Source organism: Pelmatolapia mariae, linkage group LG3_W (assembly GCF_036321145.2).
Source record: "Pelmatolapia mariae isolate MD_Pm_ZW linkage group LG3_W, Pm_UMD_F_2, whole genome shotgun sequence".
NCBI lineage: Eukaryota > Metazoa > Chordata > Actinopteri > Cichliformes > Cichlidae > Pelmatolapia > Pelmatolapia mariae.
Window position 1 is genome coordinate 89,200,152 of NC_086229.1, and position 24,712 is coordinate 89,224,863.

General features: G+C 38.3%; 1 pseudogene; it reads left to right on the forward strand.

Moving 5' to 3' along the window:
- The first annotated feature begins 1,622 nt into the window (after positions 1 to 1,622).
- LOC134624088 (uncharacterized) lies at positions 1,623 to 18,645 on the forward strand (annotated as a pseudogene).
- Positions 18,646 to 24,712: the final 6,067 nt, after the last annotated feature.

A 24,712-nucleotide genomic window follows, 5' to 3' on the forward strand; every position in this document is an offset into this window, starting at 1 on the left:
ATTGCCATTAAACCTAAAAATTCATCAGTAAAGTGTCGTCCCTCATTCCAGTAGGTTTGCTACACACTTCCCTCCTGTTGCCTGCTACTTTTCTTTAAAGACCCATGTTTTCTGCTGTACATACCAACTCCTTTTATTGGAGTTGTTTGAGTCACTATGCTGCAAAATAGTTGTGATATTGCAATTGCAGTGTATTGGCAGTTTCCACAGTTCCACACATTTTGCATAACATCCCCAGCTGCATCAACAGTAAGTGAATAGATTTTTCTGGCATTGTAGTATTCTGATTATTCAGCCATCATTACATCACTCTTGTGTATTTTGTTTTTTCCTAGAATAAAAAATGCGTGCTAGTGTGCACAGAAACAAATAGTCAAAAGGTTTGTGGGTAAGTGTGAGAGAGAATGTGTGTGTGTGAGTGGCATTCTGGGTATTTCTCTATATAGTTTTGTTTGTGTTGCTGTGACGAGGTGTTGTGGCTGCAATGTGGTATCGAGGATGCAATGCTGCTGCTGTTAGTGTGAACTATTTAATGCATTTGTTAGCCCACCCAATATCACTATCAGTCGCCATTGATGGAGATTTTAGAGAAAGAGAAAGAGAAAGGGACATCTGGTAAGAGGCTGTTTTCTTAGTGAAAAGTTTTTTCCCCATTACAGCCATGGAAAATTAGTTAGCCAGAGTCACTTCTACAGAAAGTCTAAGGAACAACTATTCACATTGACCTAATTTTGCAGGAGGTTGCCCTTGTTTCATTCATTATCTGACAAAATCTTCACACTCCTCACCTTTTTTTAAAAATTAGCCATAATTTCATAATGGTCAAAAATTGTACTTTATTAATAGAAAAGACCAGTAAAGTCATTTTTATTTACTTTCCCTTTGACATAAATTTTTCATTCTGTCATCCACACCCCACCTCACCCCCCACCACTGACCCCACCCCACTATCTGAGAACCAGTGCAGCAGGGTGGCACGATGCCACAAAGCTGATAGAATCTTAGACTGTTTTCTGCAACATATCATTTGTATTCAGTCATCTAAATCCAGTGGAGCTCATTGGTATATTCATCTATTCTCTTCCGCTTATCCTTACAAGGGTCCCAAGGAGGGCCTGGAGTCTATCCCAGCTACCACAGCCATTAGGCAGAGCACCCTGGTCAAGTCGGGGAAAAAAAGAATTGCAAATCTTCCCCAGTGACAAAGTGTCTGAGGAATGTTTGCTGAATCTATGTCAGTAGGAAGTCAAACTCAGTACTACCCAGTACTGTTTTTTTGTTTATGTGAATAAATGCAAGAATTGTTCAGTTGTAAGTTTGCCTTCCAGATCAAAGTAATTTTCCCTTCATATGCTGCAGGATGACCATCCTTGCAGAGAAAAGTACTTGTGAAGTCTAAAACTCGATGACAGCGTGGCGTACTCGTTAGGCCCAAACTTTATCTTCTTCCAACACAAACCTGCATAAACTACAATAAAAAGAAAAAAGCAGCACACAAAGCTGTGGTGTTTTTTTGGTGGTGGGCAAGTTCTTTTGTCTGAGCAATGTGGTCAAACTAGGAAATAACACCCCTTCATGCTGAAACTTTCTTATTGAAGCTGAAAGATTTCATATGCACAGCGATGAGCTTTACTATAAGAACAGCTTTACTGCTCGGAAGTCTCAGTAAGTACTGGCACTAAATTTCTCTCAAAATCCAAAATGTGAAAGCATGTTGAACTGAATTTTAAAAACTGAATCTAAAGTCTACTTAAACCTTTGAGAGGTATTACTATCTGTTTTGGTCTTACCAGCTCAGAACTTCATTTCTTTGCTGTTCTTTTCAGACTGGATCTCTCTCTTACAGTCTCAGACTGTGGAAGTCCAGCCTGGAGAAGATGCTACACTGCTGTGCTCCAACTTTTCCAGTTCTCCTACTCAAATTATTTGGTTTAGACTAGTCAACCAAACCCAGGCTCGCTGTATTTTATCCATTTATATCCCTACTGATCCCGTTTCATTCTGCAATGGAGTTAAACATGAAAAGTTTGAAGTGACATCCAACATCTCAACTGTCTTCCTTAAAATCAAACACACAGACTTGTTTGACTCTGGGTTTTATTTCTGTGGATTTTATTTTGGCAGACACCAAGTGATAGTCAACTCAACTTATTTAAAGGTTCATGGTAAGAATGATGTAGAATGTCTCATAAGAGCTGACAAAGTGAAACAGATATCCATCTTACTTTTTCACTTTGTCAGATTGAAGAGTTGTGATCATGTTTGAAGAAATTTGAATTTCTTGTTTTCATCAAATGTGGGCATGTTTCTTGTAGAAGAAGCTGGTGAAACAACAAGCCTGACAAGCCTGATCCTGAGTGCTGTCACTGTCCTTCTCACTAAGGTCATCATTTGCCTTGTTGTCAGAATGAGGCTTCAGACAGGTACTGCTCAAGGAATTGTTACTTGTTCTTTGAATGTTTTAATGTTTCGTTTCCACATTTAAAGATTATGAACACAACAAAAAACTGCATAAGTTCAATTTAAAGACAAACAATTGATATGATGTGCAGATAAATCCACTTTTAAGACTCAATTCATGGAAGGTTTATTTTACATTTATGCATTTCTCTATTTTTTTCCCCTTTTTGAGGTCATCTCTGTGTAAATTGTCTGGCTCTTCATTGCAGAATCTGGATTCAGCCTGGATTATTAATTTTCATAATACCAAAGAGAAGAGGAGACTCAATCTCATGCATATGTAAATTGTTGAGTTTTCAGTCAGTCATTTTTCAAAACTTTTCAAAAATGTTTGTTACAGGACTCGTGACACAAGCTCAATAGATATCTTTTTGCATTAGATGGAAAAGGTGATCATTGTGTGACCACATATACCTTCTGCGCAATAACAGTCTGTTAATGAGGCCCCCACTTTCTGGAGGAATGGAATTTTGTGCCTAACAATATGACCTGCTAAGAAGTTTGAAATTTGGCTTGATGAATTTCTCATCGCAATAGCAAAAGAATCAGACTGGTGATCTTTAAGGTGTAATTTAGGGACATATCCCTCTTCCCTGTGTTGGATCTGTGTGTTGCACCTGGATAGTATATAAATGTAGATTGCTATTGGCTGATAACTTTTCACTCAACCATCTCATCCATTTACAGTATCTTATGGCTCCAAAAGCAACCAAACATGACGAGTGAGTGACATCACAGCGACTACAGCCAGTGTTGTCGCTCCCAACATTTTGACAGTGTTTTGGTTGCTTTCATTCCTACACTCTGCAGTCTGCAGTGGGTGAAGTGTGAGAGGCTAGTGCTGGCTTCTATTGAAGTACCAGAAACAATCTTAACATTGTTAAGCAAACATCTTAATTTAACAGTATTAAATATAATAAAATTGTCATTAATTATTTGGGATTTTTGTAATTAAGTGGAGTTTTTTTTTTTCCATTTCACTTCAACTTACAGTAGTTTTTACTTTTAGTTCACTTGTTTCACAGATCTTTGGTCACTGTCTTTTCTCATATTTACCAATGCTTCATAAATAAAATTATTTAAATTGCTATAGTAGTGATTGTTATCATGATTATTATAGTCAAGGTGATTATACATACGTTACTATTATTCACAAAATGTGTCTGTCCACACATTTTTACACAATTGAGTCTTAACCTCCTAGGACCTGGGTCCACATATGTGGACATTACATTTTGGGTTGTCTAGACTAAAATACTAAATTTTGCTCTAAAAGGGCCTGATATCCACTTACGAGGACATTATGCTGCCACTGTCCTATTGAAATTTAAAGCGAATGTCCTCATATGTGGATCTCATTTTTCTCAGAAACAAAAATCAGGTAAAAAAAAAAATAATAATAATCTAATTCTTTGTTTTTACATTCATCTAGTCCCAATCAGCCCAAATGGCAAAGAGAAATTCAAAATGAATGCCATGAAAGAGTTCAGGTCTTAGGAGGTTAAGCAACCAAAAGTACAGACGGGTAAATCTTAGGTTTCTTGAGGTTTTGATAGATCACATATGATGATTTCATCATATGGGCTAGAACTACCAAATTTTCAGCATACATTTACTTATAGTATGTCAAGGTTACGGGTGCAGGACTCACTCTGGGTGAAAGTCAAAAAAGTGGTTTATTTACACAAGTGAAACGGAGTGAAATGTATACAGCCAGTGACTCACTATAATCCACAATCCAATCCAAGCTCACACACTCAACTACTCAGGGTCCACCAGGAAGGGACACAGGCCACGGTTCAGGAAGTCTACACACAAGGAGAGAAGTTGATGTTAGCAAGGAGCACTAGGAAAATCTGAGGAAATCACTAGGCAAGCTGGGTTACACTGATGCATGTTAGCACAAGGATCCAGCGAAGATTCAGACTCCACTGAGGCCTTAAGTAGCACAGGAGTAATCATCGGCGATGGATGGCAGGTGAGTGGGGACAGCAGCTTAGAAGAGAATTGTATCCATTTTTTTCAGAATAATGAAATGTAATTTCTCTTCATGAAACTTATCCATCATGATGTTATCATGCCTACCAACCACCTAACAACAGACTAAAAAACACAGGCCAAATAATGCATTGGCATTAGTATAGTACTGCAGTACAGGTGGAAAGTCTAAGTACAGAACTATGTGATTCAGGACAGTGCCCTTGTCTTTTCAGAGTTTTTGTCAACAGTGGTGACAAATGGTCATAGTATAGCATACCTATTTAAGTCCTCCAGTAGCTTGCTGCACTATAGTTGGATGACTTCTGCACTCAAGACTTCATAATTTGGTTTCTGCTCTGAAATGTACTGTCAACTGTGGGACGTTTTATAGACAGGTGTGAGCCTTTCCAAATCATGTCCAGTCAACTGGCTTTATCACAGAGGGACTGTAATGAAGTTGTAGAAACATCTGACAGATGATCAGTAGAAACAGGATGCACCTGAACTCATTCTTGGGCCTTAAAAACAACTTGATTTTTTGTTTTTTTTTAATGAAAAGCGGGATATTATAGTATATTAATAACCAAAAATTGTTGAATTAAAAGGATTGAGTAATATATGGCATCGTTAACTGTCAATATCTAAAGGGGGATAAAAAATATTCATGAAAAATGAAGGTGGCATTTTGACAAAATAGCTGGTTGAACTTTGTACATTTGGCCAACCAAGTCATTTTTCTTTCTTTTAGTTTTTATGTATAAACAGAAAGCCAGCAACACAGAGCAAAGATGGAAACTAGCCCAAAGAGACTTCACAGCAATCACCACAATGATTTTTCTTTCAAGCCTCAAGCCTGACTGTGCATCACTGCGTTTGTGACCCATTCAGGCACTGGCTGCTGGGCACGGGTACATCTTTTATTTTTAATTTTCATCACTGTGAATTAGTGGCTGGCTTTGTGTTAGCATTCTATCTGTGCAGATGTTTGCAAACTGCATTAGGAGCATAATGTGATTCTCTCCATTGCGCTCCTGTCTTTTTGGGGATTTAAAAAAGTAATGTCCATATCTACTCTGAAGACTGTACGACCCTTTTCCTCATCCTGCACATGAACTGAAATCAGCTGACTGTAATAATAGTTACTGAATTTGCCACAGTAACATTTCATTCCTTCATGTGATCGGAGCAAAAGTTACAGTAAGACTGAAAGGAAGTCGTAAATACCAGCTGAGAAAATTCATGTTCTCAGAACCTTTAAAGAAATTAAAAGAAATAAAGATAATACTCTGCATTGCACTGTGTAAACACACTGCGTAAACACAGTGTGTAAACACACTGCGTAAACACAGTGCGTAAACACACTGCGTAAACACAGTGCGTAAACACACTGCGTAAACACAGTGCGTAAACACACTGCGTAAACACACTGCGTAAACACACTGCGTAAACACAATGTGTAAACACACTGTGTAAACACACTGCGTAAACATAAGTATGAAATGTTATGTTGCATGTCTTAAGTAAAAGTGAAATTTATGAAACACCTCTGACATTGCCACCCACACTATTTGACTAAAGGGTCAAATCAGCATATATACTGTACATGTACTTCAGTTCATCCTCCTAACAAAGAAAGCTGTTTTAGCTTCTTTCTATTTAAGGCCATCCTCCCTTTAGGCCATCTTACATCTGACTGGATATGTGAGCTTCTCTAACGTGATCATATTATGGACCCATTCTCACTCCCATCATACAGAGTCAACAATAGTAAAATACTCTCAGAAACTGAGTATTTTGAGCAACATCATGGGTGGGCTTTTGACATAGAAGGGCTACTTGCACATGTAATGGCCTTATTATTTAAGAAGTTAACCATGTTTGATATAGTCATCCATTAGATATCTAATGGCTTTCTAATGGATAGATCCATAAGATAACCCAAAGAGTTGTTTAAAATTATTGGAAACATATTAAAAATACAAATAATTACAGTACTGTGGAAAAGTCTTGAATCATCCCCATTTCTTTACACTTGTATATTTTTTTAAATATGTCTTCAATAATAGGCTTTCAAAGTTTGTCTTTGGACATTGATTGCTTTTTAACTGATTATCAGTCCAGTCGTTTTTTTTTTTGCTTACTCTGTTTCGTTCTGTTTTGTTCTTAAGCACTCTATTAGCAGCAACCTGTCAAATAAACACATAATATATTTCCATTTCAATAGTTCAACGAAAACTTCAAAAGATAACACAGGTTTACAGACCAACAAGGTGCTTTCCAAAGACCTATTAGCCAAAAAACCTGGCACATGTTGACATGGTGTATAGTCTGGAGGACAAAAGAAAAACTGGCAGGCTTAAAGAACTATGTACAGCAGATGAGCAGTATCAGAAAGTCCATTTATGGTCAACAAAAGTTATATTATGTATATATTTTGTATAATAAAAGTAACTTCTATGGTTAATACAGTACCAAACACCGTCTTTAAATTAAATTAAATTAAATTAAAAAAAAGTCTGATCTCATGATGGGCCCCATACAGCTCGACCTTTGACCTCAACCACTGCCTGGACTGTCAGCCATGCCTGGAATGGGTTTGCTTCCCACTGGGCCTCTGAAGATTTCTCAGGAGATTCCTTTCAGCAATACTCTGACTGCTGCACCTGTATTTCCTTGCTAGGAGGAAAAACTTCTACTTGGAAAGCATGTAAACCATCATCAAACCACATTCTTTAGTTCAGTGAGCTCCATCTATGGACCATCAAAGCCTCATCTAAACATAAATGCACCACTTGCATAGGTTTAATACCTGTAAATGAACCGTTAATCACACAAAAATCATAAAAACACAGTGGTTGCGTGCTTTGCCCCACAGTGGCAAAGATTTACACTGTTATATTCAATTCAGCTTCTCCATCATGTAGTTTTCAGCTGTTTTATACAGGGTTCAGCATATTAGTTGTTTTCGTATCTGTGCTCTATATCTCAACAATGGCTCATAATAAGATGACAGTTTTCAAACAGGTCAAGTGCCTCTATGCACGTCATTAATTAAAATATTTACCTATTTACTTCAGCTCATATGTGATCGTACTGAATTTGAGCAACCCTAAGCTTAATGCAGATTACTTTCAACACTGGTTAAATTAATGGTCTGGAGCACAAGCTGTTGTTGATCAGGGCAATCTAAAGAATCATCTAAACATTTTGTGTCAGCAAGGGGTGGGGGAAAACCATTCACCAGAGCACATCTTAACTGCTACTGATGTGGGCTGGCCTTCTCCACACGCTCTTGTGTTTTCTGAAAACTTCTAACATTTGAATCTCTTCCATTTATAAGCCTGCGATTAACCGCACGGCTCAGGTCCGCGTGAAACCCGCGCGACCGTGCCCGTGTGCAGCCGCGCAGCAACGGAGCCGTCCACTCTTTTTAAATACTTTGCGCTGCCAGGAGTGAAGTCCAGTCTGTCACCCTCTGACGCACTCTTGGTTGCTTAGGAACCCATGATAACAACAACAGCTGGCGACACAGACCACATGTTCTACTCCGCACTCACTCACACAAACACACTCAAAATAGGCCTATAGCTTTTCCCAGCCTGCGTGACCCCGCACGGCCGTTGCGCTCCAGGACTCGCGTGCACCCGCGCAGTCACTGAGCTTCACCTGCCTGCGTGAAACCGCACGGCATAGGCCCGCGTCAAACCGCGCGACCGTGCTCGCGTGTACCCGCGCAGCTACAGCGCTCTCCTTTGTACAGTACTTACTTGGTGTTGCTCTTGCGTGTAGTATAGCCTCGAATCCCGCCGATCGTCATTCATCGAGGAGGAAAGACAGACAGCTAATCCACAGGAACTTCCTGGCTGACGTCAGTATTTCAGCGTGTCCCTTCTCCCCTCGGTGAATGTCGACCCAGAGATCCGGCTCTCGAAGGACCAATTAATGATAGGTTTGTAGCTTAAACCCATTCGCTGGAACGTTGAAGACAATTTGCTACACAGCAAGAACAAGACCCAAGTAGGCAACGTTCTTTATCTTTCCGTGCACGGGGAGGCCTGTCTGGAGCCAAGTGTCGTTCCACCCACTTTACCTCTGTCAGACTCTCAGCCAGGTTCCCCATAGCACTCCTTTTATTGTGGTTACATGAATATGCATAGGGTCATTAACATATAACATCATACATAGGTATACATGTGAACAAAGAACACCCTGTGTGTGTGTGTGTGTGTGTGTGTGTGTGTGTGTGTGTGTGTGAACCCATAAAATGACTTCCTAAACCTGCTGGCCTGGAAGTCCAGCAGTTCATCTAAACAAAAGGCACTTAGCCTAAAACAGACATAGATAGGTTTATCCTACCATAAAACAATAAGACAAGGTACGACCTCTCCCATGCTCCCAGAATGCTCTGGAATGCACACAAAGTTTGCAGACTATTAAGGATCGGACCGCTACCAATCTACAACTAATTATAAACTCTAAGCATATATAAGTAGATATTTCTAAGCATAACTGACAATCAACAATACAAATCTAACAGATATGTTTTGTACCTCTCACTCTGTTTCTCTGTTTGTCACTAAGCTCAAGATGAACAGCAAGATCAACAACAGAGTGAGGTGAGTCCGGCTTCCTTTTATATATATATGATGCTGCACGTGTCAAACCTGCATTTCCTATCTTAAACTACATGTGATGAATTTCTGCACTTTACAGAATCTGGGCTCTGATGACTTGAACTATGCTACAGTGACTTTCGGTCAAAAACCACGAAGAAGAAAAATTGATACGAATGTTGTGTATGCAGCCACCAGATAGACTCAGGAAGCAACTGAACTGCAGCTCCGAGTGAAACCGATGTCCTTTTACTCTGCTCTTTGTGACACATCTGTGGGGGGAGTTGTTATTTTACTTTTCATTTTGCATTGAAGACCTGTTTGATCTGAAGAATAAGATTTGTGTTTTAAGATGGAAGAATTAAGTTACTTATGTCTGTTTAGGGTCCCTTGTGTGATAGAATATGGAGCTGTGGGAGATTTAGTGAGGTACACGGTTTGTTTGATGGGGACAATCAACACAGTAAAGGCTGAGAACAGCTGAGCTTAAAATCCTGAGGCCTGTTAGCTTAAAGCTTAGGGGGGAAAAGTATGTAAAAGTGAGAAAAAACAAAAATGACCATGACTGTGTCATTTTGATGCATGTCTGAATAAAATATTCATTGTTTTTCAAAACAGTTTTTTGTTGTACTTATTAAAAATAATGACAAGGACAGGCCCACTGTCTGCATGAGTGAGGTGTCTGCAGGTTTACACTTCTAACAGACTTACACCAACTGGATTCACACAGTCCACACGTCTCTGTGAAACTTGTGAATGCTCAAAGCAGTGTGAAACGTTTACCGCCTCATCTGAAACCACTCACTCTGGTCCATCTCCCCTGTGACATGCATTCTGCTTTTCATTATAATTAACAGATGATTGTTGCCAGATTTAATAACAACTACTCAATACTGTAAGGACGGATTACATTCAATTTTTTTTATATGAATTCCAGTGCTGTGAAAAACTATTTTCATCCTTCCTGAATCTTTTCTTTATTTTGCATATGTGTCACACTTACATGTTTCAGGTCATCAAACCAATTTTAATTTTAGACAAAGAAAAGAAAAAACTGAAAAACTGCACTGAGATACAGAGCGGGGGGGGGGGGGGGGGGGGATTTCACCCTCGCCCTTAGCACGAAGAACTGCAATCAAGCACTTACATTAACTGGCAATAATTTTTTCACATTTTGTTGCAGGTATTTTGGCACATTTTTTTCATAATGACATAATGAGGGTTATATGTTCAGGCAGGTGGGAGGTCAGGTGAGTTGAAAAGGTCAGAACACAGCAGGTGAAAACAGCTGCTAGTCCCAAGATGAAGAACAGGGTTTGGGGTGCACACTGTACTTAAAAGATGGACATAGATTTGGGTCTGGAAAATGAAACCAGTGCTTTAAACCTGTATTCTCTCCAAAGGTCAGAATAGAATAGAATAGAATAGAATAGAATAGAATAGAATAGAATAGAATGCCTTTATTTTCACTATACAGATGTACAATGAGATGCAGAGCATCACTATATACATATGGACAGTATTTACAGAAAAAACATGTAAAATGTGCAAATACACAATCAGGTAAAAAAGGAAATAAAGCGTGCAAGTGAAGGAGAGATGAGGGCCGAGTCTTACAGTCTGGAGCCGGTTTGTGAGAAAGTCTTTTATCCAGGTAAATGTGAGAGGGGGGAAGCCAAGAGTGACCAGTTTGGTAATGAGGATATCAGGATATCTCAAAGAATTTCATGATTACCAGTTTGAGGGCCACAGGGTGGTAATCGTTCAGATTACTGATGGGAAACTTCTTCGGCACTGGGATGATTGTGGCTGATTTTAGACAGGATGGGATGGCTGCCTGATCTAGTGAGAGTTTGAAGACTCTGGTGAAGATGAAGGTGAGATGGTGGGCACATGCTCTTAGCACCTTGCCAGGTACGCCGTCTGGACCGGCAGCCTTCCTGGGGTTCACTGCTAGGAACACGAGTCTGACATTGTGTTCTGTTACATTTAGTGGAGCGGTGCAGGAGCCACGTGAAGGTGGGGATGAGGATGAAAGCAGGCCTGGAGCAGATGGGGGCTGCTGTTGTGATGTTTCAAAGCGGGCAAAGATGCCGTTTATTTCCTCTGCCAGCTGCACTCAGGTTTTCTGTTTTCACAGTGCAGCCTCTGTGGTGTGAACTGATGGTCTGACATTGGACAAAGGGACACAGTGATTATATATACACAGAACAGTGACTAGGGGAGTGGAGACAGCTAGGAAGAATGACATGTCACCTTTCTGTCTGACTGCCCTCTCCACGGTGCAGTGTTTTGTAAGCCATTGTGGTACTGCTTAAGTTCACAACTATAATAAGAAAATAGAGCAGGCAAGTAACATGAAAGGACATGATGCTGCAGGCTGGCTTTCTTTCTTTCTGATTCACCAGTTTGTATGCATCTTTTCACAGGAGTGACCTAAGGACCGATCTAGCCTACACTTTATTTACTTATATGATAAATATAGTTTAGTGTAATGTAGTGGAAAATAAATAAAGTGTTGTATTATAAAATTTTATTATAAATGTAATAACATGAAGCAGGCATCAAATCTTTCCATGGTAAGTGTTCTAGAATTCTGCATTTTTAAATGTGCAAAAGACTTTAAAAAGAATTCATCTGTGCATGCAAAACCATCAAGTTTGGAGTATTTTCATATCTACATTTTGTCTTATGCAAGTTTTGGAGAGTATCATTGCAGAATCTTGATTCAGCCTGGATTATTAATTTTCATAATACCAAAGAGAAGAGGAGACTCAATCTCATGCATATGTAAATTGTTGAGTTTCCAGTCGATCATTTTTCAAAACTTTTCAAAAATGTTTATTACAGGACTCGTGAGACAAGCTCAATAGATATCTTTTTGCATTAGATGGAAAAGGTGATCATTGTGTGACCACATCTTCCAAAAAATAGTAATGTCAAAGTATCTTACTGTATATTTTACAGTTTTGTACTGTCTTTCTAGAATAGAATTTACATAAGTAGACTGTGATTTTACATGTCAAAGGTAAAATAACATAACATCACTGTAAATATAGTAAAACACAATTTACTTGTTTTTTAAATATATTTTTTGTACATATGCATATTTCGATTGTAAAAATACATTCAGAAATGTATCATAATTTCACAAATATTTGTCTGTTATGTGAGAGAATGATCTGTTAAATTCAAATGTAATGCTATGGAAAAGTATATAACATGATTCCTATAAGCTTGTGTTACATCACATAAGTATTATTATCATTGCTAGTTAGGGTGATCGTGGCTCAAGAGTTGGCAGTTCGCCTTGTGATCAGAAGGTTGCCGGTTCGAGTCCCGGTTCGGACACTGTCGGTTGTTGTGTCCGTGGTCAAGACTCTTCACCTACCGCCTACTAGTGATGGCCAGAGGGGCCGATGGTGCGATATGGCAGCCTCGCCTCTGTCCCAGGGCATGCAATCCGTTATTATTATGTTAACTGTATATTTCTGTACATTTACGTATTATGATTCATATTGCCACATTCATTGACCTTGTTTATAGGTAATTTCATTGTTTGATCACGTTAAAATGTTCCTAATTTAATGTTTAAAAGCACTTGGAAAAGGCAAAATCCCATGTAAAATTAGCACAACAAACTCTATTTTCATTACTGAAAATAACTGTATTTTTATGAGGAAGTTATTTTCTGTTATTTTACGGTAGTATTTTGGCGCCCCAGCTGCAGGAATATTACCGTTTTTTTAAGATGTTTTTTTTAACAGTGCACATATACCTTCTGTGCAATAACAGTCTGTTAATGAGACCCCCACGTTCTGGAGGAATGGAATTTTGTGCCTAACAATATGACCTGCTAAGAAGTTTGAAATTTGGCTTGATGAATTTCTCATCGCAATAGCAAAAGAATCAGACTGGTGATCTTTAAGGTGTAATTTAGGGACATATCCCTCTTCCCTGTTTTGGATCTTTGTGTTGCACCTGGATAGTATATAAATGTAGATTGCTATTGGCTGATAACTTTTCACTCAACCATCTCATCCATTAACAGTATCTTATGGCTCCAAAAGCAACCAAACATGACGAGTGAGTGACATCACAGCGACTACAGCCATGTTTTACATGCTGATGGTTTTTAATTCAGTGTGCAGCACAGTGTCATTTTATTTTTATGTTGTTTTCTTGTAAATCTTGGATTAAGGCAGCTTGTTAAATCTCTCTTCAGTGTTGTCACTCCCAACATTTTGACAGTGTTTTGGTTGCTTTCATTCCTACACTCTGCAGTCTGCAGTGGATGAAGTGTGAGAGACTTCTATTGAAGTATCAGAAACAATCTTAACATTGTTAAGCAAACATCTTAATTTAACAGTATTAAATATAATAAAATTGTCATTAATTATTTGGGATTTTTGTAGTTAAGTGGGGGGGGGGGGGGGGGGGGGGGTTCTTCATTTCACTTCAACTAGTTTTGATAGATTCCATATGATGATGTCATCATGTTGCCTAACAACCACCCACCAGTGGGCTAGAACTACCAAGTTTTCAGCATACATTTACCTACAGTATGTCAAGGTTACGGGTGCAGGACTCACTCTGGATGAAAGTCAAAAAGGTGGTTTATTTACACAAGTGAAACGGAGTGAAATGTATACAGCCAGTGACTCACTATAATCCACAATCCAATCCAAGCTCACTCAGGCCACGGTTCAGGAAGTCTACACACAAGGAGAGAAGTTGATGTTAGCAAGGAGCACTAGGAAAATCTGAGGAAATCACTAGGCAAGCTGGGTTACACTGATGCATGTTAGCACAAGGATCCAGCGAAGATTCAGACTCCACTGAGGCTTTAAGTGGCGCAGGAGTAATCATCGGCGATGGATGGCAGGTGAGTGGAGCTGCACAGGTGAGTACTGAGGCGGGGACAATAGCTTAGAAGAGAATTGTATCCATTTTTCCCCCATTAATGAAATTTAATTTCTCTTCATGAAACTTATCCATCATGATGTTATCATGCCTACCAGCCACCTAACAACAGACTAAAAAACACAGGCCAAATAATGCATTGGCATTAGTATAGTACTGCAGTACAGGTGGAAAGTCTAAGTACAGAACTATGTGATTCAGGACAGTGCCCTTGTCTTTTCAGTGTTTTTGTCAACAGTGGTACAAATGGTCATAGTATAGCATACCTATTTAAGTCCTCCAGTAGCTTGCTGCACTATAGTTGGATGACTTCTGCACTCAAGACTTCATAATTTGGTTTGTGCTCTGAAATTTACTGTCAACTGTGGGACCTTTTATAGACAGGTGTGAGCCTTTCCAAATCATGTCCAGTCAACTGGATTTATCACAGAGGGACTGCAACGAAGTTGTAGAAACATCTGACATATGATCAGTAGGAACAAGATGCACCTGAACTCATTCTTGGGCCTTAAAAACAACTTGATATTTTTTTTTATGAAAAGCGGGATATTATAGTATATTAATAACCAAAAATTGTTGAATTAAAAGGATTGAGCAACATATGGCATCGTTAACTGTCAATATCTAAAGGGGGATAAAAAATATTCATGAAAAATGCGGGTGGCATTTTGACAAAATAGCTGGTTGAACTTTGTACATTTGGCCAACCAAGTCATTTTTCTTTCTTTTAGTTTTTAAGTATAAACAGAAAGCCAGCAACACAGAGCAAAGATGGAAACTAGCCCAAAGAGACTTCACAGCAATCACCACAATGATTTTTCTTTCAAGCCTCAAGCCTGACTGTGCATCACTGCGTTTGTGACCCGTTAGTCACTGGCTGCTGGGCACGGGTACATCTTTTTTTCTTTCTTTTTTTTCAAATTTTCATCACTGTGAATTAGTGGCTGGCTTTGTGTTAGCATTCTGTCTGTGCAGATGTTTGCAAATTGCATTAGGAGCATAATGCAATTCTCTCCATTGCACTTCTGTCTTTTTGGGGATTTAAAAAACTAAAAATGTCCATATCTACTCTGAAGACTGTGCCACCATTTTCCTCACCCTGCACATGAACTGAAATCAGCTGACTGTAATAATAATTACTGAATTTGCCACAGTAACATTTTCATTCATTACAGTAAGACTGAAAGGAAATCGTAAATACCAGCTGAGAAAAAAATATATAGTCGTCCGTCACTGTAGTAGTATTTATGTGGCAGAAAATGTTTAACTTATAAGTTGTGTTTAATATTGTCACCTACTGGGAGAGTGATTCTGAACAAAGCAGGGCAGCTACTATTAAAATATTAGATAACCCAAAGAGTTGCTTAAAATTATTGGAAACACATTAAAAATACAAAGTCTTGAATCATCCCCACCCACTTTGGTTTGAAGGAACCAGACTTTCTTGTATTTTTTTTAAATATGTCTTCAATAATAGGCTTTCAAAGTTTGTCTTTTAGACATTGATTGCTTTTTAACTTATTATCAGTCCAGTCGTTTGTCTGTTTGTCCTGTTTCGTTCTGTTTTGTTCTTAAGCACTCTATTAGCAGCAACCTGTCAAATAAACACATAATATATTTCCATTTCAATAGTTCAATGAAAAATTCAAAAGATAACACAGGTTGACAGACCAACAAGGTGCTTTCCAAAGACCTATTAGCCAAAAACTTGGCACATGTTGACATGGTGTATAGTCTGGAGGACAAAAGAAAAACTGGCAGGCTTAAAGAATTATGTACAACATATGAGGAGTAACCTAAAGTCCATTTATGGTCAACAAAAGTTATATTATGTATATATTTAGTGTAATAAAAGTAACTTCTATAGTTAATACAGTACCAAACACCATCTTTAAATTAAAACCAAGATACTGAATATGTCTTTTTCCTGAAAGCATTTATGTGGTCACTTTAACAAACAGAATACAGAACCTGGGGGGTGTTTTAAACACAAAAAAAGAAAGAAAAGAAAAGAACAAGGAAAGACAGAGTTCACCCCGCCTCTTTACATTAAAAGCATACTTTCTAGAGCAGAGTTCATTACCAGACATTACTTTACTGCAGTCATACACCATGAACACATTTACTTTGATAGCTACATTACTTTTCTGCAGGCTCAGTGAGTATTGGTCTTTAATTACACTACCCTGAAATAAACATTTACATGTTTATTCAAAGAAATGTTTTATTTTTTGTTTGCTAAACGTTAACTGTTTATCGTCTGTGCTTGTTTCAGACTGGATATCCATGTCAGTTTCTCAGACTGTTGAGGTCCAGCCTGGTGAAGAAGTCACGTTGCAGTGCACCAACATTTCTGCATATAGTGGTTTATCATTCTGGTTCAGACTGATCAACAGAACAAATGTCAGCTGTATCGCAGTCATGTACAGTGCACATAGCTTTTCACACTGCGATGGATTTCAAAGCGGATCCTTTGAAATGAGCTCCAACATCTCTACTGTCTTTCTCAAAATCAAACAGGTGGCTGTATCTGACTCTGGACTATATTTCTGTGCATTTTACACAAGTGGACGTCCACTTTTTAGCGTGAAGCATTTAAAAGTTCAAGGTAAGATTTAATCTGCATGCTTGTTTGGATTTCTTTGGATTTTTCCTTCTTTTAATACGTTTCTTAAAACCAGTATAAAACCAGACTGTGATGATTTCAAATGACATCAAAGTAACAATTGTTCATTACAATCAAAGGCTATGATGAACTTGATGATGACATCAACAACATGTCTCAAAGTAAGAGTCTTCAGTCTGTTAGACAAACAGTCCAGAAAAAAGACAAAAAAACTCTAATGACTGATTTTTGTTGCAGACATATCTGGTGACAATATGGAGCTGATATGTGCGATCTTTGCTGCTCTGACTTTTTTCCTCATAATGATCATCACTGGGCTGCTTGTTAAAATCAAAAAGCATCAGAAAGGTACTCCTCTGGCTTTTTTAAAAATGTTTGTCTTAATTTTCCTTTCCAACATGGTGGCAGTTTTTATTAAAGTGCCCTTTTCAGAAAGGTTGTAATAACAGGATTTATTATTTTTAAAACAAACCATGAACCAGAAATATGCAAAGAAATAACGTTATTATATCACCATCTACGAAGAATATAGCTTTTCAATCAGTGTCTTACAATAAAAACCCATCCTTATTCTTCAAAAAGCAAAAATGCAAAGTTAACTCTTTTTTTTGTACTAACCCAGTCATTAGAACACCAATATCTTTTTAAAAAAGTCCAATATCTTTAACTGCACATGACTTTCACACTTAATCACATTGTTTCATTAGAACATGAGAAACTTAGAGCACAGTAAAGGGTCACAGCGGAACATGGAAACTTCTTCCTCAATTCAGTTCAGTTCAATTTAATTCAAGTTTTTAATCAATTTTCTTCATACAGCGCCAAATCACAGGAGAAGTCTTCTTAAGGTGACTATTTCCAGAATGTAGCCTTTTGTTCTAAAGTCTAGAACTTCAAATACTGCAGTTTAATCAAATTATGTTAACACGATGTTAACCAGGCATACCTCATAGAAATACATACTTTGTCACCGTGACACCCAGGTTTATGGCAAAAATGTGATGGATCGGCAGTGTTGAGAAGGTTACTTTTAAAATGTTCCAATGGAACTTATTGTTTCGGAGAAAAACACGAACACAGTGTACAGTCGAGTCTTAATAGCTTACTTACAACTGGGCTACACGAAGCTACATTCTTCAGGGCTGTGCCTGTAACACTCTGCCTATTGCCTTCATATTAAAACATTTTTTTGAACAATAATTTTTAAAAATATTTTGTCCTGTCATTATGCTGGCCGCAAGTTCAGGTGACATGTGCCGTGAGATTGTTACACAGGCATTAGAGCCTCTTAATGCGTGTTTTGTTCCGGCGTGGAATTACCCAAAATAGATAGGGGGCAGCCTAACATATGAAAAAGGAAATCCCTTTATTTCAACAAAGTAACCTTTTAAACGGTTACTTTAACGGAATACAGTTACTCGTATTTTGTATTTTAAATACGTAACGCCGTTACTCCCCAACACTGTGGTCACTGAAGACGACCGTTAAGCATCACATGTAAAAACATCGTGTTAACATAATTTTTACCATGCAGAGTTACTATTTAACCTCTCAACATCCACCAGATCTCAAGCGGTCCATGTAGTATTTACTAAATTTATTATAACCCTTTAATATTTTAAGTATTTAAGAATTTGGATTTTACAAAAACTACAGTGAAGCTGATGTGATGTCACTTTGTGTAAATTTGCAATGTAAAACCTAAATTAATATGAAGTACAGCTAATAAGAAAATTCTCCTGGAAGATTTTTAACAGTTATTTGAGCAGATGTGTTTTGTACCTCTCACTCTGTTTCTCTGTTTGTCACTAAGCTCAAGATGAACAGCAAGATCAACAACAGAGTGAGGTGAGTCCGGCTTCCTGCTATATATGATGCTGCACGTGTCAAACCTGCATTTTCTCTTGTAAACTACATGTGATGAATTTCTGCACTTTACAGAATCTGGGCTCTGATGACGTGAACTATGCTACAGTGACTTTCGGTCAAAAACCACGAAGAAGAGAGCCTGAACCAAATGTTGTGTATGCAGCCACCAGATAGACTCAGGAAGCAACTGAACTGCAGCTCCAAGTGAAACCGATGTCCTTTTGCTCTGCTCTTTGTGACAGACCTGTGGGGGGAGTTGTTACTTTACTTTTCATTTTGATTTGAAGACCTGTTTCATCTGAAGAATAAGATTTGTGTTTAAAGATGGAAGAATTAAGTTACTTATGTCTGTTTGGGTCCCTTGTGTGATAGAATATGGAGCTGTGGGAGATTTAGTGAGGTACACTTGAGGTTTGTGGCATTTGATGGGGAGAATCAACACAGTAAAGGCTGAGAACAGCTGATATTTTAATCCTGAGGCCTATTAGCTCAAAGCTTGGAATAAAAAGCACGTAAAGCTGAGAAAATCCAAAAATCACCATGACTGTGTCATTTTGCTGCATGCCTGATTAAAATATTCAATATATTTTAAAACAGGTTTTTTGTTGTACTTATTAAAAATAATAACAAGGACAAGCCCACTGTCTGCATGAGTGAGGTGTCTGCAGGTTTACACTTCTAACAGACTTACACCAACTGGATTCACACAGTCCACACGTCTCTGTGAAACTTGTGAATGCTCAAAGCAGTGTGAAACGTTTACCGCCTCATCTGAAACCGCTCAATCTGGTCCAGACTGTGAGCGTTTCAGCAACGACAGATCGAAGCAAAGCTATGGCGGATACAGCTGCAGTCCATCTGCTGTGTGACATGCACTCTGCTGTTCAATACAACTAACAGATTATTGTTGCCAGATTTAACAACAACTACTCAACAATTTAAGGAGGGATTACATTTAATTTATTTTATATAAATTTCAGTGCTGTGAAAAACTATTTTCATCCTTCCTGAGTTTTTTCTTTATTTTGCATATGTGTCACACTTACATGTTTCAGGTCATGAAACAAATTTTATTTTAGACAAAGAAAAGAAAAAACTGAAAAGATGCAGTTTGGAAATAATGACTTCAGGAATAAGGGGAAACTATTCAGATGTTTAAAAGTAATTGTCTGAAAACTGGCTATTTCACCCTTAGCAGTAAGAACTACAATCAAGCCCTTACAATAACTGGAAATAATTTTGCCAGTTATTGTACTTCTTTTCATAACGGGATAATGGGATGAGGGTTAATGTCCAGGCAGGTGGGAGGTCAGGTGAGTGGAAAAGGTAGGAACACAACAGGTAAAAACAGCTGCTAGGCCCAAGATGAAGAACAGGGATGAGCTGGACTTAAGGTATAGGGATACGTGATGTGCTGTGGAATGTTCTTTGTTTGAGAGTGTCTGTGTGGGTATATAAGATGAGCAAAAACTCACTGATGGGTCCTCACCTGTCTGCTTTTGGCTCAAACCTCTTCTTCTATGTAAAAAACAAAAAACAAAAAAACGGTCCTCATTTTGAAAGAAGCCCCAAAGCAATTTCCTTAACAATTATGAACATTATCTTGTACAGTACGCCTAGATGCATAGGTCTCCACATGATCACAGAAGAGGAGACAAGGGCAACTTAGTTCACAATATCCAGGATTATTGTCATTTCTGTTTTCTGCATGAATATTGATTCTACACACCTCTACAGTACTTTTTAGAAACAGGATTGGAACTGAACTTCAGAGTTTTTCTTGAACTATTTGTGACATTATTTTCTTGAGCACTTAAAGTGTTTATCGTTACAGTTTATGGAGCTGAAACCTGTGTTACATTTAGTCTGAATCAATGCAAAACTGGTTTGGCAAGAGAGTTAATGTATTTTTTTAAACACTTATTATTATTGATATGTATTCCTCCAAAAGTTGATTCTGTTCATCTGGACGTAGCGTTTTGTGGGAGAAATGTTTCGTCACTCATCCAAGTGACTTCTTCAGTCTCAGCTGACTGCAGGTTTCCCCAATCTTATAAACAGTACATTTGCATAATGACTGAAACCAGCCCACTGAAGGAACAATGGGCTGTGAGGTCAGTTCCTTAATCATAATTATGCAAATTCTCATGACCATTGATCAACAACCACTGACCAAAACCCACTGATCAAAGACCATTGATCAATGGCCATGAGTACCATTCACAGAGAGTTGGGGAATGGCTGCAATCACAGCATTGTAAGATGGCGAAAGATGTACCCTTAGGCCCCCTCCTCGATTCAGAGATGGTCTTTCCCTCTTCACGTAAATGGCCTCCTTGACTCCGCTCTCAAACCAGCGTTCTTCCCTGTCCAGGATGTGTACATCCTCATCATAGAAAGAGTGTCCACTGGCCTGTAGGTGTAAATAGACTGCAGAGTCCTGGACTGACGAGGTAGCTCTTCTGTGTTGTGCCATCCGCTTCGCCAGAGGTCTTTTGGTTTCCCTGACGTATAAATCCTGGCAATCCTCCTGGCACTTAACAGCGTACACTATGTTACTCTGTTTGTGTCCGGGGACCCGATCCTTGGGGTGGACCGATTTTTGGCGCAGCGTGTTTTGGGGTTTAAAAGCCACAGAGACCCGGTGTTTAGAAAAAATGCGTCTCAACTGCTCCGATACTCCTGACACATATGGGATCACTACAGGTTTTCGCTTGGGCAGCGGTTGTCCTTCTCTCCTGGATCGGCTGGAGCTTTCTTTAGGTGTCTTTCCAGCTTTGACAAAAGTCCAGCTGGGATAACCACATTTACTCAGGGCCTTCTAAGATTGATATGTATTAGTTATGTGTATTGGTAAAATATAAGAAATGAACATTAGTTCTAATTATGAAAACTAAACTGTGTGACATTTTGACTAAGAACAAACAATATGCATATAATATTACATGTGCTGTTTTGCAGCTTAGTGTGGCTTTTGTGGAGACAAATAACAAAGGGCAACACTAACAAAACACACAAAGAAAGACCACCAAAACATCTATCTGTGCTGTTATACAACCTAAATAAAAGCAGTGAATAGTGGCTGACTACAAACAATCTTGAAAAACCAGTGTAACTAATGTGGGACCTGGATGTAACTGTCTGTGTACTGTCTGTGCTATTATATAATAAATATTTTAACAACACAAAATTAAAAAACTATTAAAAGTTCCAGTATTACAGATACATTTGAACTTCACATGCCCTCTGCGGTAGCAAACAGTATTTTTATCTGCATAACCAGTGAGGTGTCAACCAGAGGAAGTATGACGGCATTGTTTTTTTACATGTTAAAGTCACACCAGAACAACAGAGGTGTTTAAATAAATCCAACCGGAAATTGCCAAAGAATTGCTAATGGCCTCTTGGGGGTCTTTAAACACTCCTACAGAAACAGCTTTGATTTCTTCAGGTAGTTTTGGGAGGAGGGGGTTTTTATCCATGATGACATTGGTAAGCCTCAAAGTTAGTGGTGTGGCAGCAGCTTTGATTGATATTTGTGTTAGCACACACACTAGTGGTATAGCCTCTAGCTATCTGCTAGGCCTCATCACTTACTGAACTGGACCTTGCAAGTTCAGAGAACTTTGTTCCAAGTTTTGAGACTTAATTTAAAGAATTTTATTGATTTGTTACTTAAGCACCCTATATATTTTCTTTTATTAAGTTTTATAACAGTTCTGTTTTAAACATGCTCCAAATAATATGGTCACATAAAACATAAAACCACTACTCTGAACTTTGACCTCTGTTTTACAGAAAGCACTTATGTGGTTGATTAAAGATACAGAGTGAGCAATGTGGGAGTGTTAAACACACAAACACACACACACACACAGCTTCTTTACATCAAACGCACTTACCAGAGGACAGTTCAGTAGTACACATTGCTTTGCTGCAGTCATTCACCATGAAGACCTTTATCTTGATAACAGCTTTACTTCTCTGCAGCTTCAGTGAGTATTGGTCCTGAACATGTAAACTGTATAAACTAGACTCTTTTAATGTTTATTCAGATGAATTGTTTATGCAGCCTTGGGTTCAGTGAAAGTAAATTGTTTCTCGTCTCTGCTTTCATCAGACTGGACATCTATGTCAGTTTCTCAAAATGTGGAGGTCCAACCAGGCGAAGAAGTTACCTTACAGTGCGCCAACATTTCCACAAATAATACTGCAACATTCTGGTTCAGACTGGTCAACGGGCCCCAGCCAAACTGTATCTCTGTCATGTTTAGCACTGATAAAAGTCTTGCATACTGTGAGGAATTTGAAAGTGGATACTTTGAAATGAGTTCCAATATCTCAACCATCTTCCTCAAAATCAAAAATGTGGCTGTATCTGACTCTGGACTGTATTTCTGTGGATTTTACACAAATGCAAGACCACTTTTTAGAGTGATACATTTAAAGGTTAAAGGTAAAATTTTAATTTAAGTCTTTCTTCAGATTATTTTTGTTGTTACATATAAAAACATATTTATACATTTTTGTAATTTTCTTTCTATCAAAGCAAAAACTGCATAATTACACAACAAAATGTGATGCAAAGCTGTTGAATAACATATTTTTTTATTTCAAAAGGCAGGTTTGAGTTTGTTGATGACAGCAAATCTCAAAGTAAGATTTCTTACATTCTTCCGATTGTTGGTCAAATGTCAAGTCACAGATTGTTGTTGTTGTTGTTGTTGTTTTAATTATCTGATTAAATTGTTTTTGTTGCATAAATGTCAGATGACAAAATGGAGCTGGTGTGTGGGATCCTGTGCGCTCTGAATTTTTTCTTCATAGCAGTCGTCATTGGGCTGGTCATTAAAATCAAGAAACTACTCTGGCTACCGTACATTGGTAAATTTTTCACATAATTCAAATAATGTGGTCATTTAATAGCAGTGTATAAGCTATAAAACTGTATTTATTAATTAAAGAAATATAATAAGCTGTTAATTGGAAGAACAATGATGGAACTCCAGTTTTGAGTGAAAAAACTCTATGACAGTTTAATGTTTACCTGCTGTAGTTTATCAAAGTGTGATAACTGACCTCTATTCATTAATTAAAATCTAAACTAAAGGAAACCTACCTAGAAAGTGCCACTAAATATTTTATAGCTGCTAGTTATCTGACCAGATGTGTTCTGTGTCTCACTAAGCTGATGGTGAAGAACAATATTCACAGCACAGTGAGGTGAGTCCAGCTTCAGTGTTTCCTTCTATTTTATATTTATATATATAGAAGTGAAAGACTGACTTTGGGGGTCTGTTGTATTTTTGATTAGTTATGTTTGGATTTGTTGGTTTTCACGTTTGTTATTCTCATTGTTTTCTGCATGTCATGTTATATTCTTAGCATTAGTCCTTAGGTTTCTGTTACCTTGCCTTCCCTGTGTCCCACCTTTCATCTTTAGTTACTATAGTTCTCTCTGCTCCATGTTTGCTCGTTCTTCTCTGTCAGTCACTCCTTGTCAAGTCTGCGTCTCCGTACTTATCTTGTACTTATCTTATCTTGTATTTCCTGTTTTACTTTGACTGTCTTCTGTCCTGTGTTCAGTGTTTTTGATCTTGCTTCCTCCCCTTATATCAGATTAGTCCCAGCTGTGTTTCCCTCCTGTTTCCCATTCCCTCATTACCCCCTGCTGTATTTAAACCCTGTGTTTTCCTATGTCAGAGTCGGTTCATAGTTCTTTAGTTTTCTCGGTTTTCTGTTCTTAGTTTCCAGTGTTTAGGAAAACCAAATTTCTCAGTGGTGTGACTAAAAAATATCCTACTCAACCAGCCGTTCGAGTAAAAAAAAAGAAAATTCTCAGCAAATCTGAAAGTCTCTGTGTGGCCAGCAGCAGACAACATTATGCCCATATTGTGGTCTAAACCAATCAGAGCTAGTCAAGGGCGGAACCTCTCAGATGCCCATGCCCAAGGTAAGATGTTCAGATACTGAGATCTTTAGTTCGAAGCCTTTGAGGCACTTTTAATTTTGACTTTCTTTTTATTTTATATAAAAAAGTTAGTCTAGAGCCCTGCTCCCTGAGTTCACTCCTCGGCTTCTTGTGAGTCCTGCATTTGGATCCTTCATCCTGCCTGCCAAACAGCCACACATGACATTTTCTCTCAAACTCCACATCATGACTTTTTATACCTTACAGGATCCGGCCTCTGATAATGTGAACTATGCTACAGTGACATTTGGACAAAAACCACGAAGAAGA